Here is a 5809-nt window from a genome sequence, read left to right on the forward strand (position 1 = left end):
GCTTGTTGGTGAGGCCGGGGCTGTGGCTGATTAGATGAGATAGTCTTAATTTCTGGAGGGGAAAATGTTTGGTCCAACATTAATGTGTTTATCTCTGTCATGATTCTCTCACTCCACACGTTCCAGTGCGCACATGGCTACTTTATATGGTAGTTCATTCAGGTACTAATTTGTACTGACCATATATGGTTGTGTTTGGGCGTGCAGAGATAGGGATATGAGGGTATTATGGGCATTTGTGACGGGATAAAGGGGGTGAACCAAATTGCAACAGAAAATCTGACATCAAAGAAATATCACTCAATAGCAAAATTAATTATTTAGTAATTACTAAATAATTAATTTTGCTATTGAGTGATAAAGATTGAACTAACATTGATTTTTAATAACTGCATGATGTATTTTTGTATGAAATTATTTATTAATTAAGAAGCATTGTTTAACTCTATGTATGACACCCATTTTAATTAGTTTGAAAATCTTAAAGTCAGATAATGCAGGCTCTGTTTAGAAACAAACACACCTGAGGTTCGCCCCTCCCCCCTCCTCTGTTCCCGCTCCCAGCACTGCCTGTGTGTGTGTGTGTGTGATGGTGTGTGTGTGTGCGCGTTTGTGTGCGAGAGTCTTGCTAGGCATAAATTTATGAAACAGAAGATTAAAACACTATTTCTGAATATTTTCAAAGTGGTAACGTTGTGAAAACACTGATAAACACCCACAGCTGTGACAGATTATGTTTAAATGTGCTCTGTATTTGTGTCGTGACAAAGCATTGACTGCTTGCTAGCTAACACAAGATAGCTATCAATGTTACCTATAGCTAGCTAAATGAAATGATGGAGTAGGCCTAGTTGTAGTTCTACAAAGGTTAAAACTTAGGAGGGTTAGGGTTAGGGCCAGTTTTATAGCATAAATAAAGCATAACACGCTGTCCCACTTTACCTGAACAATGCCGTCCCACATTATCTAACATGTTCAGCTAATGTGGGACAGTGACATAAATCATGTTTTCATAAAAACAAAGGATTATTTTACACTTTTTTCTCCTGTTTCTCAACCAGTGTTTAACCTACTTCATTATGAAACAGAAGTAGGCTATAAGTTCTTACCTAATTTAAATTTCATTAAAAGCCTTAACATTGAAAAATTGAAACCCACTTGCTGCTGAACTTACCAAGCGTTTGTGCTGTGCAGACCTCCTGTGAAGATAGGCCACGCCCACTCTGATGATGTCAGACCAACCCAAACCATTGTTTAGTGGCAAGAAGTGTTGTAGCAACAATTCAAGATCAGTTTTGATCATTGTGTATTGATTTTGACCATATTAAATCATCACAATGCATAAACGTCCCACATTACCTGATGTCCCACATTACCTGAATTCACTCTATTTAACCGTTTCAACACTAAATGAAGCAGAGTGACGGACCCAAAGCCTTCAATCTGGCTAAAAGACAGCTGAAATGCTAAACAAAAAAAAATACAGTGGTGAAGTTGGGATTTGTTTCTTGAAGTTATGTGCTCATCGTCTTTTCTGTGTCTTGCAGGCTGCCAGGAGAAGCGGACTGGCCATCAGATATTGTTTGTGGAAATTTGAAAATAAAGTTTGTCAAACTGACTTTTGTCTCTTCATTGTGCACACTTACACACGAAATATGGTAACAGTCAGCTATTTTTGAATGTTAGCACTGATTTCTCACAATGAATGGTGAAATATTTGTAGTTTGAAAGGTCCGACCTAAATGAATAAAGGTCGTAGTTAACGAAGCATATGAATATTAATGAATATTAATGAAGGAGCGCCCACTTAGTGCAGCTTATTTTATTGATCGTTTGAACGTCGCATGGTGGTCATTTTCAATTAAAGGCTGACGTCTCAGCGATGGGTTGGCAATGAGCAAATGCTCTGCCTGCTACGTCTTAACGATCTAAACTTGATACATCGGGCCGACGTCGGCCAGATGTATGTGTGCTGTCTGGGAATGCATAGGCTATATATGTGATTATTGATTTTTATTGACACATTTCAATACTTTCCACCACTAGGATTTCTTAGGACTCTTGCTATGTTATAACTAACATAATTATGAGTCTAAAACAGTTGAAAGAGTTTCTGTTGCAATTTGTGGGAGGTTGACCCCCTTTTTCTCATATAATGATTGGACTATAAGCAGAGAGAGAGAGAAACAATTATGCAGCCATAACTAAGTTTAAAAGTCCAAACAAAATATTAATTGACAAGAAACAATTCTAATCAATTCCATAATTCAAAGTAGATTTTTACTCAACGAAAAATATATAAAGCTTTTCGGGAAGGCTCTCGTTCACTGTCCGATGATGACCCATCGGCAGAATCCACACAGGATACGTCACTGAGTCCAGACACCTCCCCTCCATCAGACTCTCCCCCATTCATGCTGTTCAGCAGTGCCTGACAGTAAATCTCTTTCTCTTATTCTCCAATTGTCTTCTTGTCTTCTTCTCCTATACAAATGTGTAATAGCTTGATCATGACTGTTTTCTATGCAGGGTTTCTATGAGAGACTTGAATATTTGATCAAAACAACGTTACATACAATCAAAACACAGCTGCGGGAAATTTGACCCGTTGGTGGTCCTAGTGCTAAAGGCTGTGAAATAAATTTGATTTTGAGTTGTTGTTATTTCGCCTTTCAGAGGCTATTTCCACACAGGGGCTGTGTTGCAGTTTACTGAAAACTCCGCGGATTCAGCACCATGGACAGGGTTGACAGTCACTAGATGACAGCTTGTAAGGGTCCCCTAGGTCCTTCTTCATGACAGGTGACGGAGATATGGAATAAAAGTTTTATTGTTTTACCTGTTACATTAGGCCTATCTGCTTTCTCCTTGTTTTTCACTGTTTGTCAATGTTATGGGTTAAACATGTGTTTAGTCACAAGGGTGTATGTGGACCGAATAATTTCATTTCTGATCACCGATAGCCTATTATTTTCTTTTTACCTGTGTTTCGTAGTGATGTTACGTGCTGTGCCGATGCTTCGAAGCATGCGTCGAGTAATCCAGGAAGTGTTTCCGCGATGCGCGTATCGAGGCTTGTATCGTTTCAGACGAATGACGTCATTGATGACGTCTGAAGCCTCGCTGCCCGGCTGTACCACATGACTGATTCGGGAAGCGGTTCAGATCTTGGTGTGAGGTTTGCACAGAAGTGACACAGAACACGAATATTACCCCTTTTGTCATTATTATATTATATGACACTACACCACAATACAATTTTTAGCCAAATGATTGGTTTAAACACACAGGATGCATTCACAAAACAATAACAGTTTATTGTAGATGTATTTGATACAGTATAGTCATAATATACTCACTAGAAAATACACTATATTGATAAAAAAGAATATTATTATTATTATTATTATTATTAATAGTCATTCCCAACAGCTGTTACTGACACAAAATACCGTGTATCACAGGTTACATGGTTAAGATCACAGCTGCCTGTTTTACACACTTTGGCCAGCAGGTGGTTTCGTGTGCACATGAAGCCTCAAGAAATGAACCCTTTTCTGAACCAATTTGCTGGAAAGCTTCAATGCTTCATGAGGCTTCATCTCACCATCACTAGTGTTTTGGTCACCTGGGAGGTTACTTAAGGGGAAGTGACGGGGTGAAACAGGGTGGTTTTTGGAGGTCAAGTCGGCACTGGGACAGGTCTGCTTGTCAGCTCAGCTCCTGAAGATTTTTCCGTGAGGATTAAATGTTTTTCCCTTGTTCGGCTGGACTGCTGCAAGACTGACCAGCATCTGCTAACGGGACTGATGTGGTGAACATTGGCAAAAATCTTTATCTTTTGTTTTCCCGCCACACTCCGCCGCCTGTTTTTTCCTTCCTTTTGTGGATTATTGTTTTTTACCTCGGAGTGGACATTTGTTTCTTTTGGTCTTCTGAGGAACTGAGAGAGACTTTGGGGATTGTGGAAGGACATTGGGTTTGTGTTTTATTAAGGGGAATTGTTTGTGGGGTTATTTGTTTTCTGTATCGCCGTGACACGCTGTTAATTGAGTGAATCGTCCGAGCCAGACGTGTGTTAATTTGAGTTTGATTTAATTTAATTACACTAAAGTTGTTGAGTTAAACTAACCATACGCGTCCTTTTCGTTTTTATACAATTTATTACTGCATTTTGAAAGCATAAGAGTTACGTTTTTTGGGGGGGTTCATGTTATATCAGGGGTTTCAGCTTGGCACCGTGAACCTGTGCCTTCCGTGACCTGTAAAAGTAGTGCTGTGACATAAGCCTCAGTTTCTGTTGTTGGCGAACTGTTACAAGCTGATGAATTGGCTGGTCAAGGCTAGGCAAAACGTTAGTACAGGTGAGATGACAGACAGATGGATGGTTTATCTCTAACAAAATACTTGTAGACGTGCTGCAAGAAGGATTAATGCTTAATATACATCTGCAGCCAGAGGGCATCGCACTGTCAATAGGCTTTATGTGTGGGCAATACCAGGATGTCTTATCCAAATAAGGGCATGTATGTCACATATAGCAGATGGATGTGATTTCCTGTCGATGAGATAAACGCCACAGTCCGTGCTGGCGCAGTGAGGGAGAAATGCACAAACTGCTTCATGTTGGAAGTGCTGTGGTTGGAATAACAGGGAGTCGGACTACTGGGTATGAAAATGGTATTAAAATGGTCGGATTAATGGGCGGTCAACATTATGGGACTAAAAGGATAAAACTCGCCATAGACCTGCATGGTCGGATTAGCGGGTAGTCGGAGTTATGGGTAGTCGGACCTATGGGAGGTCGGACTAACGCCTGGTCCCCATCCCTCCATTGGCAGCTACTGGCAGGAGCTTAAAAAGTGTATGGATAAAATACTGAAGGTGGACCTTCCACCTACAACTGAGGTATTATCCTTGGGGAAACTGGACATAGATTTGGCAAGATTTGGGGACAAACATATTTATAGAATAATGTTGATTGCAAGCAAAAAAGGGATTACCAGATAATGGATGAAGAATGAGGTACCTAAGGCTGAGGACTGGGTTGAGGTAATACACAATATATATATGTGATGGAAAAGTTATCTTTCTCTGTGAGACTGGAGGTGGACAGATTTAAAAGAATTTGGGAAAACTGGATCGAGAACATAAAACCAACTAGGTCAGACTTTATGAGATGTACATCGGGGGAAAAAAACCCTAGTCCACAGCTACAGAAGTTGAAATGTTTTGTTTCCTTTTATTTAATTTTATTCTACTATATTCGCTACACTGGTAACATGGTAAAACTATGTTAGTTTAACTGGCCAAAATGTATGGTAGAATGTTAATAACTACTATGTTCTGGGCATAATTTTATTTGTGTATATGAATAGGTACAGTTATTCTTTATTTTGATTCAAAGTAAAAGACTGAGGGTGTCATGTTTAATTGAAAGATAATGCAGTTGAGAAAAAAAAAGTTATTGTGTACCAGTTGTATGCAGAATGTATGTTAAAATGTTCAATAAATAGAAATGTAAAAAAAAAAAAAAAAACTTAAAGATGTTATATAACTTTATTTGTTGCTTATTCCTCGTGTATGTCTGTATAGACAAATTTATTTATGTTACAACACATGATTTAAAGTCAAGTGTTCAGGAGGTTTAATGAAGAGATGGTTGCACTATGTGAGTTGTAGGATTATTATCTATACTATACACTAAAGTCAGGATATCGCACTCTGATGCTCACTTTCGCCATCTTTTTACAATCTGTCTCCTGTTAGTCCTCCAACTTTCTGGACATGCAAAACTAAAATGCTGGAG

The sequence above is a fragment of the Epinephelus lanceolatus genome, chromosome 6, assembly GCF_041903045.1.
Source record: "Epinephelus lanceolatus isolate andai-2023 chromosome 6, ASM4190304v1, whole genome shotgun sequence".
Classification (NCBI taxonomy): Eukaryota; Metazoa; Chordata; class Actinopteri; order Perciformes; family Serranidae; genus Epinephelus; species Epinephelus lanceolatus.